Below are 12,691 nucleotides of genomic sequence, written 5' to 3'. Positions count from 1 at the left end.
ATAAACAAGCAAAGCTTATAACCTTATAAGTTACAATGCAAGGGAAACCATTGTTTCACAGGCTAACAACAACAATAATAAAGTTATTCAACTTAAACCCACTACTGGCCACGACATGCAATAAACATTACGCCCCATGTGAAATGCAGCAAACATTACGGCCAATATGAAATGCAGCAAACCGTACGCCCAATATAAAAAGCAGCAAACATTACTCCAGATATCAAATGCAGCAAACAGCCCACATAATAAATGCAGAAATCATGTATACCACATAATAAATGCAGCAAACATGACACCGCATACTCGTACATACTACATGGTGTGCACAGGTATTGGCAGATGGCAAACAGTGCAGGAAGCATGGGATCTTGATCACAACCAACTATACCCCCTGATTTCTACTTATGTTCACTTGTCTTCTAAGTCACATCTGGCATTGTTAACTACCCTGTCTAATTTACATAAATGGTTTACCCACAGTTGTGCAGCTCAGTTCCCCAGTAGTTGTGTATTATGATGTAAACACGCAGGCGGATCAGCAATTAGGCAGGCATTCATCAACCATGGCAGCCAATCACATTTCTTGAATGCTGCAACCAATCGATTGCACGGTCCAGCTGCTGATCACTGTAATAAATGAACTTTAAACCTAAATGTCCACAAACTGCTTATCCACTTTACCTCTATCCCACCTCAATCCCTTGGAATCGCCCCCTTTCATGCCCCCTTCCTTTGACAATGCCTGTATGTATTTTGGTCATACCAATAAAGCTATTTGATTTGAATTGCATCAAAATGCCAAGAGAACATCATACACCTACAAAACATCACCTACAACAGTGGCTGCACAAGGCTGTGACACGTTTGACATTTGCATGGAGGGAAAAAGCCTACCACTACACCACACAGCATACGTTTGTATTGACAGGCACCTGCTAACCACCTGTCAGCCATTCTGCACTGTGCAGATGTATTCCTATACTATCACACAGACAGATGTCAATATCTGATCTGTGGCAGACAGGTAGCTGTAACACTATTCAACCATCCTTGTCAACTGGGTCATAGGGCTTATTCACAGTACTTTGCACACTGCACACCAACTCCCCAACACTGTTTCTGGCTGCACGTTTCTATTAACTCTATATATCAACTGCATATACCTATGAAATTAGGTGTAATGCTTAAAATAATTCCCAGCTGAATCTACTGATTACTGCCAGAGCCGGTGTGGGGATGCTGCAATGCAATGTGGGCAAGTCCTTAGGGTGCACACACACTTCTAATTTTGATTGGGCAATTTTGCCAATTCCATGTAGTATCAGTGTTTGCATACACAATCTGTTAACATTGTTCAAAGTCGATTGGCCCTTATACTATGTAGAAGTAGTAAAATTGGCCAATCACTGTCCAATCAAAATTGGATGTGTGTATGCACCCTTAGGCCCCGTTCACACTGCACGCGTTGCCGTCCGGATTTCCGCAACGTGTGCAGTAGGCCGACACGCACGACATCAGACAGTGCATAGACTGCACTGTCTGATGTTCACACTGCATGCGTTCCAGACCAGTGCAGTCCAGGAACGCATGCTGCATGCATTTTTTCCCAAAACGCGTGGCTGACCCATTCACTAAAAGTGATTAGCCACGCAACGCATACAAACGGGAATGGCGTGCGTTCGTATGCGTTGCATTCCAAACGCACGGCCATCCGTGTTTGTTGATGTGAACGGGGCCTTATGCCTGGCACACACATTCAATTTTGATTGGTCCATCATTGACCAATTTTACCATCTCCATGTACTATGAGAGTTTGCCTACACAATCTGTTAATAGTATTCAAAATCTGTTGGCCCTTATACAACATTGCAGTGGTAAAATTGGCCAATCATTGACCAATCAAAATTGAAGGTGTGTACCAGGATTTAAACGGATCACCTGTCGAAGAACTATAATACTTTCTAAGAAAAGTGCCAGCCATAAATTCATTTCAAATGAAGCTGCAATGAAAGGATTACAAATCGAGGCATTGCTGTCTATCTTGTGATGCTAAAACTCTGATTCCTGATCATTTTTGGTCACTGACCTGAAGGATGTATTAGTGAATGACACCAGAACAACTCTGTCTGCTGGTTTCAAGTCACTGCACAAGCCAGAGGTCAGTCATGGCAGACCCTTTTTCTCAAGCCTGGTACACACATGCAATTTTGATTGGCCAATAATTGACCAATTTTACCACTTCCATAGAGTATGAAAAATTACCTACATACAATACAATCTGTTCATAGTATTCAAAATATGTTGGCCCTCACACAACATGGAGGAATTAAAATTGGTAAGTGATTGGCCAATCAAAATTGTATGTTTGTAATCACCCTTACGTGTTTACGAGAAGCAATATGGGTAACATTATAATCTTAACCAGCAACATTGCTATCATAACAAGGAACACATTGCTGCTGTGTTTATGTATCTAATATGGACATAATAATACATTATAAATTCTGTATTGGAGCCGTACATATTCTTCCAAGCATCCTGTGATAGCAGAAACATGTCTCCAGACCTGCATATCATGTACAATACAAAAGACATATTTTCATTTTCGTTGTCTTCCCTTCATCCCTATTACTCCATTTTTATGGCATCTGAAAACCTGCTATTCAATCATTTGGTGGATGGCCATAAATGTTACCATATGAGCACTTTTGTATTAGGATACATCAATTTATACAGAACCATGCATCCCCCTAAAAAGAGGTAACAACAGGGACAAGGAAATTTGGTTACAAAAGGAGGACCATTTGAGAGCTTGGACAAGGCCTATGGTCTGTTTCTGGCCATTTTGGTGCCTCGGGCAACACACTTTTTAACAACTCCCATTTCCAATCTTGGGAAAGACCATAGCCTGCATTAATTAGTTTTGCTGACACTGATAACAAACTAAAAGCACATTAATAGCACCTGCCATATCATTATGCTTGCCAGTTGTCATAATTCTATAAAGCACAGAGTACTAAGCTCCATGGTGCCCCTTTGGGGGTGTGACCCCATGCACCTGCCTAGTTTGTCTATACCTAAAAACTGCCCTGCTCTAGTAACAGACATTATACTGTAATATGATATTTAGTTTCATAATCCATTGTTGCTCTTTAACATACTAAAAGCACAAAGAGCAACAGATTATAAAAATGAACATGCATAAAGTACATGGATTGTGCAGCTGTTCAGTGCAGATGACCAGGGGACAGTTCCAGAGAGGAATAATAACCTACTTCTGATCTGATCTTGTAAGTTCCATCGTTGGGGCATGAAGGCGTCCTCGCCAGATCTGATAACATTCCCCAGCTAACTGTACAGCATTGCAACCTTTGCACCTGTAGCGGCGGCTGGAGCGCTGTGCGCTGAGTACTGACCTGCGGCGCTGCACGTTGCTGAGCGCGACTCCTGGTGACAGGCTGTCTCTGCTGCCCGGCAGGGTGAGGGTCGGTGGCCTCAGGCAGGCCCGCTGTGCCCACTGCACCTCCGGGACACACAGCGGAGTTTGTGCGCTCTCTGGGCGGCGCTGGGAAGGAGTACAACACTGGGGCGGAGGTTATTCTGAGGGCTGATCCTAGTTGCAGGGGTGGTGACTGTACTCATGTCACCTGCTCTGTGTATATGGCAATGCGGTCACTCCCAGCGATATCAGAGCACAGCTGAGTGACAAGCCTGACGGTGACACCGCCTGTCCTGTGCTGTCCCTCCCTTCCATAACCTGAATAGCCACTCTCCAGCGATAATAATCATTAGTTGCAGCATCTCTGCGTTCAGCAGGAAAGTTTTGATTAGTATTTCTTGCAAGATACATCACATTATCTAAGGAACAAATACATTGGGCTTTAAAGGAGAACCCCAGGGTGTGGGAAATTATAATACTGCTCAGAAAACAAAAGGTAATTGCAGTTTGCAATGTTGTTTTTCCTAGCTAGTGTGGGATTGCTGGAATTTCTGGTATTGGAAATGCTGTAAGGCCTATTTAAATTAGATCTGAAGCGATAAAAAAAAAAAACAGAAACCTAAGGAAAGGGAAGGCTCTGGTTACTAATAAGCCTTACCGCTCCTCTCACTGTCCCCGTGTTCCAGAGGTGGATCCCCAGTTCAAATCTCCCACCGCAGAAGGTTTCTGAAGTCATCAGAAGGCTGAGTGCTCGGCTCCGTACTGCACGAGTGCGCGAGACAGCGAGCTCGCAAATGCGCAGTACTGAGCGATGCAGTACTGAGCGACCTGTAAGCTCCCAAAGACTTCCGAAGCCTCAGGCAGCAGCAGAGAGCAGTCTCCGACTGATCGGTCAGAGACTGCTATGATGGGGAGCCAGCAGTGGAACAACGGGACGAGGAGAGGAACGGGAAGGCTCTATAACCTAGGTTCTCAACATGTGGTACATGTACCCCAGGGGGTACTTTTGTTGGTTCCTGGGGTACTCAGGCTTGATATACTTAACCAAGAATAACAAATTTAGAGTTTTAGAAAATGATAAATCTTATTTAAACAACACCAAATCTGTGTTTTAGCAAATTAAAAGAAATAGTAAATGCTTGGAAATTGTTTAGAAGCAATTATCATGTACTAGGATTAAATATATGTCAAGCGGTACTTGTGATAATGTTTACTATGCTAGGGGGTACTTGGTGAGTACAGGGTTTTAAAAGGTGTACATACTAATAAAATGTTGAGAAACACTGCTCTATAGGACCCAGAGCTTAGGTGAGTATCTGTTTTGTTTTGTTTTAATTCGCTTCAGACTCCCTTTAAAACTGTGGAATCCAGCTGATTGCCAGATAAGTACAATAAGGCTACATTCAGTGAGGCGTTGTGGTGCAGTATATGAAGGCTACATTGTAATGTGGACCCTCACACTGCAATGCAGGGCCGGGCCGAGGCATAGCCTGGAGAGGCTCCAGCCTCAGGGCGCAGTGTAGGAGGGGGCGCAGAATTCATTCAGCTGTCATTCCTAATTGTGTTTGAAGCAGAAAGAAATAAGAAAAGGGGATACATGGCAGTGACTGCAAGCCATAGAACTAGATATTAAGGTGTTGGGGAGGTTGTGGGCCCTGTGGCACCTCTTAGTCTAATAGCAATCAGTGTGTGATGGCTGGGGTGGTAGGGATGGAGGGGCGCACTTTGGTGTCTCAGCCTTGGGTGCTGGAGGACCTTGTCCCAGCTCTGCTGCAATGCAACCTCTATGTGACGTTCACAGTGCATCTGGTGCGGTATAACAGTGCACTATCGCAAACTGCTCATGTTCACAGTGACAGTGAAGCATACTTTCACAGTGGTGTGTTGCAGCGGATAATGTCCCATTGTTTTGCATTTCTGCTGCAAACATTTCCAAAATCCAGCCAAATATAGCCTTTTCTGCTGGCCCCCAAAGCTCTCTACAGTTGTTGATTCCATTCTGCCAATAAGCCATTGCTGCGGTGCCGCATGCAGGAGCCCCCTTGCTTCACAGCTCCGCCTCCCCCTTTGCTCGCCTGTAGGTTATCAGCCACCACTGTAGCAGTATCAGCCACTGATTAGCAGCTTCTACCAGTGGCTGACATAGACCCGGGCAGCCGCACAGAGGTGCTTTGGGCCCCCTGCAGTTCCTTACAGTCCTGCCCACATTACCCTTGAGGTTTGTGTGCTCCTCTGAGGACAATTAGTGACATGACTATGTACTCTGTAAAAATCACTGCGGAAGATATCAGTGCTATATATACAGAATAATAATATTAATAATAATGATGTAAACGTTTTTTGACTATTTACATTTTGACATATTTTCATCTATGATGCTGCCGCATTAAGAGCAGTGATAATTATAGCCCAGTCATGTATGGGACATCATGACTAGGTAGAAAATATGTGCTACATTAATACAGTGCTTACAGAATGCAGCCTAGGTTTACATATGTTTATATTATTGACACTTTTGGATCCACCTAGGATCTATTATGACCACACCCACTCACATGGGGCCCCCTACATTTATTCTGCACAGGGCCATTGTTGGCTTTGTCCGCCACTGGCTGCCACTGTGCCAGAAGCAATAACAGCCACTGATTAGCAGCTGTCACTGCACTAAGGCTAGGTCCACATTTGTCCGGCACAGATCGGATCCGTTTGAAACGGATCCGGTTTGGTAAAAAAAAAAAATTCCCTCCATGTTTATTATGATTTGTGTAATTGTAGCATACTTTCCGGTCCGTGAACGTATGCCCGGGGGGGGGGGGGGGGGGGGGTGTTGCCGAACTGGAGAGGGAAGCAGCCAGGACAGGAGTGACAGCAGTTGTCACTGCGGAGCGGTGGTCCCCCTCCCTCACCTAGGTCCCCCATCCCCGCTCCCCTCTAGCTATTAGCACAAAAGTTGTTAAAATGTAAAGCCGCATCTACACACGTAGATGCGGCCGCGATGCTCCTTATCAATCGAGCCGCTAATGCGGCTCGATTGATAAAATCTAACAGGACGGATCTTGCTTCCGCCGATTCCCTGCTCGCTCCCCGCGAGGGGACAATGGCAGGGAATCGAGCGGAAGATAAGCGGCGCCGGCGGGGACGAGCGGGGAATCGAATGCGGCGCACGCGCGGCAAGCGGGGACGCGGGGCTGCTATTTTTAACAAAGGTTTCCGTGGGTCTGTTTTTTTTTTTTTTTTTTTTGATCCGGGCCAAAAAGCAAAGCCACGGATATGTTTTTAAAGGGAAACAGAGAGGAATGCTTTTTTAAAATAGAAAAAGATTTTATACATACCTGGGGCTTCTTCCAGCCCCATAAGCCTGGATCGCTCCCACGCCGCCATCCTCCGCTTCCTGGATCCGCCAGTACCGGGCCCGTCACTTCCGGCGGACGCGGCCAATTGTACGCATCACATGGGCTCCCTCCATACCCGTACGCATGCGGCTGCGCAGTAGGCAGCCACACGCGTAACTGTATGGAGGGAGCCCCCTGTGATGCGGAGAATTGGCCGCGTCCGCCGGCCGACTGGCGGTAATGACGGGACCCGGTATCGGCGGATCCAGACAGCGGAGGACGGCGGCGTGGGAACTATCCATGCGTATGGGGCTGGAGGAAGCCCCAGGTATGTATACATGATCCTCTCTGGTTCCCTTTAATACAAGTGTGAACCTAGTCTAACTGCACATAGTATTCGCGTTACTATGTCCATTGGAGATGTTTATTGGACATTGATTGCCATTAGGCTGATTGCCATTAGTGTATCTAATGGCAATCAGCAAAAAATGTGTTTAATTTTGCTAGTTTGGCCCCCTAGCACTCTTAAGAATGACGATATAGCCCTCCGCCTAGAAAGTTAGGACACCCCTGTGTTGCAGAGAACAGACACTGTGAACCTAGCTGTAAGCTAGCCACACACTAGTAGATTGCCAACCGATGTGGCAAAACGATCAATCCTTCTCTGATCTGAATCTGATCAGAGAGGGATCAAGTCCTTTTGCACACTGCGCAGAGAGTTTTTAATAGATTTCAGCATAAAATCTATTGAAAATCAATCAAACCACAGAATTGCACTGCGACCACCTCCCTGACCCAAAATCAAATCAGATTTTCTGTCCTGTCTCATCAATAGTGTCAATCAATATTCAGCATTTTCCTTCTCAGACAGCACACCTGTCTTGCCTTGTTAGCCGTGCCCGGTCTAGTCCGTGTGGCTAGCACCGACTTGATAAATCCAGCAAAAAAGATATGACCAGCACTGGCTATATCTTAAAATGCAGGATTCTATTCACTTAGACATCTGTGAATAAACGTTGCTCTAAACATCCGACAGCTTCAAGGATGTAATTATAGCTCCAGGTATTATAAGCTCTTAGATGCATGCAAGTAATAGAGGACCTCCTACAGCAGTAGGATAAGTCCCCATTGCAGCCAGGCCTGCCCACACAACGGACGCCACTTCGAACGGGTATACCGCTCTTCGTCAAGTGAATAGCATCTGAATAGCAAGTATCAAATCTTCCGAGAATCGAACAGCAAAATTGATAAGTGTGTGGTTAGCTTTAGGTATATACAGGTAACAGCTCTGTATACTGCAAAGATGGCGACTTTTCAACAAGAACACTATCTTTAAGCGGCTGCTAGGAATTTAACGGCTCTCTATTGCTTTTATGCTGGGAATACACGGTTGTTTTTTGAGATGAGGTGGTTCGATAGATAATTTCCGACATGTCCGATCTCCCTTTCGATCCTTTCGCCGCTCGATTTCTGATAGAAGTGAATGGAAAAAGATAAGAAAAAATGACCGGAAGATGAAAGAATCGACTGCAGAATCGAGCGGCAAAAACAATCAAGAGGAGAATCGAGCGCCAGAAACAAACCGTGTCTTCCCAGCATTAGCCATATTGATAAAGGGTTGACTGGCTGATTGGCACTTTATAGATCGTCATTTTTTTTATAGTGGTGAATGCCATTGGAGAAAAGCTACAATGGAGTTCAATAGTGTTTGACTCACTTTCAGTCAAACACTTTGATTACCAGCTAACTACAGATTTCCACTTTAGCAGTACGTTGTCACCATGCAAAGTTTTGGTACAAGGTCTGTTACTGTTTCTAGGAGGAAGTAATGGTCATTTAATGTGCTAAGCACCAGCAAAGCACCCTTACAAATCTTGCCATCAGAATCATTGTGGCACTTTTAAAGTGCCCATACACACACAGATTGCCACCCAATGTAAATATGATGAGAGTGGGATTGATTCCCACCACACACTGCACAAAGATTTTCAATAGATTTCTGCATGAATTCTATTGAAAATCTGCTGAACCTTAGCATTGCATTGTTTGATGCAGTGCAACACTATGAGCTGTCAATCTGCCACTGCTGTTTCTGCGTCTCCAATCGATAAATACTTTCTGTCTGGTCTGATTGAAGATTTTTAATGATTTTTGGCCAAAAAAATTGTGATCGTGGAGACCTGCTGCGCTATAGATTTTGGGGAATTGCCTGGGAAAATCGCAGCGTGTATGGCCTGGTTATATCCACAAGAGGGTAGGACTCAATATAGCCTCCCCCTCCTTTCTGCCAGCCTTGACACTTACAAGTTAAACAGGACAGCAGGGGTGTTGGCAAGGAGTGAGATGGGAGTCCAAGCCAGAAAAAAACAGCATGACTCTCCGCTGAAGAGTACAAAGGCAAAATCCACAGAAAGTAGCTGCAAAGAAGTAAACTCCTGGACCTGGGCTGGTGCCAAACCTCGATTGGATTGCTCAAACGGTCTAGGTACTACCAAATAGAAGAAAGAGGTGGCACACCACTGGCTGCAAACTGTTGCTGTATTACGGAACAGACACTACATGTTACGGACACGCGGGTCTTTCATCAGGTGTATAACGTTGTACAGCAACAGTTTGCAGCCAGCGGTGTATCTTTCTTTGATTTGGTGTGACTCTCCACTAAGCCAGCTCAAACCACTGATCACCAACAGGGAAACACTGGGAAGCTAAACAAGAATTAGTTCAAAAGAGAAACCTGCTTCTGTCTAACCCCCTTCTCTGCAGCACTTCCTCTTTTTCTGTTTAACTGCTTGTCATGTAAGGCATATGCTATAAGATGTGGTAAACAATCAGTATTTACCAGATATCGACTATTTACCACCTTACCCCAATATTCAATATGTATTATCATCTGCACTATTGCAGCTGCAATACTGTCAGAGAAGTCTACGCCCCTAGGATAAAGAATGATAAAAACAAGGAACACCAAGAGCCCCAATAGTGTAATATGTACTGGTAAATGGTTACTAGATAGAGTAAATATTAATACTCACAAACCAGGGTTACCATTAGGCAACCACTGTAAAAGCAGGTGGGGAGATTTTCCTGACCCCACTCAGGAATAAGAAGTCGCTCTCTGTAGATGAGAAAAAAGGGGGTTCAACCCTCCACCCAGGGTGGACGCAATATTATACAGGAGAACAGAGGCGCCAAAAGAATAAAAGGAAGCTAAATGAGCTTAAAAAAACAAATTCTTGGTAAATAGAGGAGGTAGTGGTGGACTTACCTCCTCCAAGTAGACACACAACGACTGCAGTAAAGACAGTCAATATTTTATTTATGAACTCCAAATATGCAACGCGTTTTGCAGGTTTGATCTCGCTTCATCAGGCAATAACAATGGAGCAATAGCATATGTGGTCAGTTGAAAAGCCACAGAGGTGCCTGGCTCTTCTACTGACCACATATGCTATTGCTCAATGTTATTGCCTGATGAAGCAGGATCAAACCTGCGAAACGCATTGCATATTTGGAGTTCATAAATAAAATATATTGACTGTATTTACTACAGTCGTTGTGTGTCTACTTGGAGGAGGTAAGTCCACCACTACCTTCTCTATTTACCAAGAATTTGTTTTTTTAAGCTCATTTAGCTTCCTTTTATCCTTTTGGTGCCTCTGTTCTCCTGCATAGGACAAAGAATGACACTGGCATAGGGGGCAGTGATGTGTGCTTGTGGCCTAGTAATGTGGGCCATATTGTATGGGTACAGGAAGCGTGGCATTTTAACACTGTGGCCTCAGCACTGTAGTTAAAGTTATACCAATTATTTTGCCCTCGCCCAAAACCCATTAAGAGGCCATGCCCACTAACTTTTCACATTCTTCCCCTGTTCTCTAACCTACTTAATATCGTATTTTCTTATTCTAAATATATCTAGTTGCATGCTGGAATGGGCAGGGGACATTAAGGCACTCATAATGTATGTAAAGGCATCTACTATACCTGTACACAGAGGCCTGGAACCCACTAGGAGCGCTTTTCTGAGTGCTTTGTGATTTGAAAAGCTCTTGCTAATGTAATGCTATGGGTGTGATCCCACTTGAGTGATGTGATTTTATAAAAATCCCCCATAGCATTGCATTAGCAAGAGCTTTTTCAAAACATTAGCGCTTAGAAAAGGCTGTTAGTGGGTTTGAGCCATTAAAGAGACACTGAAGTCTCTTAAAAATCCTCTTTTTATTACAAAATTGTGTTTAACATTATTGTCCTACCTAAACCGCTGCATCCCCGCGGCTGTAATCTCACTAAATCCCCCCCAACTCCCCCCTCCCTCTCCCCTGCAAAATCCACGACTTTCTTGGTCGTGGATTTTGCTGCTGTTGGAGGCAGAGCTTTCAGCCGCAGCTCTGCCTCCATGCCCGTCTATCAGCGGCGGATCTCCACCTCTCCCCTGTTATAAACTGTTCTAATCACCTTTCGATCCGGCACCAGCAACTTCTTACAGTTGCGTCTCACAGACTGTGAGATAACTTGACTCTCAACACAGCAAGCAGGAGATTTTCTCAGGCTTCTTCAGTATTTAAGGAGATTATTCACTACACAAATATACAGATATACTGTAGTTCATCATATCCTAGCAAAGCAAAATTCCCATGTTTAAGTCCTTGGCGTTACAGCTCTTGACTAACCTCCCTCCTGGTTGTTAGTCAGTTACCTTCTTTCTAGACTATGTTACTCTAGACTACCTATGTACAGCATACATTAGATCAGATTACATGAAGAATGAAAATACTTAGAGGTCCCAGTCAGCATCTAGGTAGCATGAAGTAGGAAGCAGAGCAGGAATCAGAGAGCCCTCTGTCCGCTCGTCCCGGGTCTTTAATACCGACTAGGAAAGAGTTAAATGTGACCTCATCTTCGCCATCCCCCAGACCCGACTATTGGCTGAGCCCCCTCGTGGTGTCATAATACCCACCTACTCGATTAATATTTAATGAGGCTTTTGCCTTACTTACAGGAATTTGGTATTTAGAAAACATGGCCTATGTTTACTGTTCTTGTGGTGTACATGTTGAGGTCAGTGAGACCTGTGGCCTTCTTTCAGGAACATGTTCTCGGTATCTGCATGCATCATCTGCTACACGCAGACACCGAGATGCCTCTGCCTGCATCACAAGAAACTCTATTTATTTTAAAGGCATACTCTGCAGACAAGCCTTTTACATAAACCTCAGGCCAAATAACTGAGGCCTACTTAAATTATAACAATCCCCCCTAAAATGGCTTGATCCGCAGATCCCAACTTCTGAACCCAACTGTACCTGGTTTCTTTTCTTTATGTTTCACTTTTCGATGTTCGTGCTCACACAACTTCTCTGCTCTAGGCGGTTATCCCTGGGAGAGAGGGCAAGACCTCTTGGTCTTCCTGTAACCAGGCTCTCTGGGGATGCCCTACTTATAAGTCCCTCTATACCACATGCTCAGCATTTGCGTCACTTGCGTATCACAAACTTGCATGACCACAAAAAAGTGAAACTCGTTTGTCTGTTACACAACGGAGCAGTGCCAGGTGTCTTCTAAAAGAATGCCTTTATACAATCAGCTCCATCACCGGTACTGCTACACCTATACCCGTAACCCTGTATATCCCTTAATTTGGAAATATTGGTTCATGAGATTGTTTATGAGGCACCAATCTCTTGACCGTGTTAATTTGTTTTACGTAATTTAACACACAACCTCACCTGGATAATGATGCCTAAAGTTGTCATCCCCATCCAGACAACCAGTGGGTGTAGGAAGAACTTGTGAACTGCAGAGGCCCAGCCCGAGTGTCCCTTGAACATCGCGGGAAACCTTTTCCACCAGGCCAGACTGGAACTCACCTGCTTATTTTTGTGTTCTACCTCGTTAAGATCACCTTGATCATGGTGAA

The 12,691-nt window shown here is 44.6% G+C and overlaps 1 protein-coding gene across 2 annotated transcripts in view; it reads right to left on the bottom strand.

Moving 5' to 3' along the window:
* Positions 1-3,613, bottom strand: part of WIPF3 (WAS/WASL interacting protein family member 3) — a 116,671-nt gene extending 113,058 nt beyond the window's left edge. For both annotated transcript variants that reach the window (XM_068236080.1, XM_068236081.1), the window contains exon 1: positions 3,420-3,613. The gene's annotated coding sequence lies outside the window, so the exon portion shown is untranslated. The remainder of the gene's footprint in view (positions 1-3,419) is intronic.
* Between the last annotated feature and the right edge of the window lie 9,078 nt (positions 3,614-12,691).

Source organism: Hyperolius riggenbachi, chromosome 5 (assembly GCF_040937935.1).
Source record: "Hyperolius riggenbachi isolate aHypRig1 chromosome 5, aHypRig1.pri, whole genome shotgun sequence".
Lineage (NCBI taxonomy): Eukaryota > Metazoa > Chordata > Amphibia > Anura > Hyperoliidae > Hyperolius > Hyperolius riggenbachi.
Note: the sequence above shows the minus strand (reverse complement) of the source record. Positions and strands in the feature narration are given on the sequence as shown.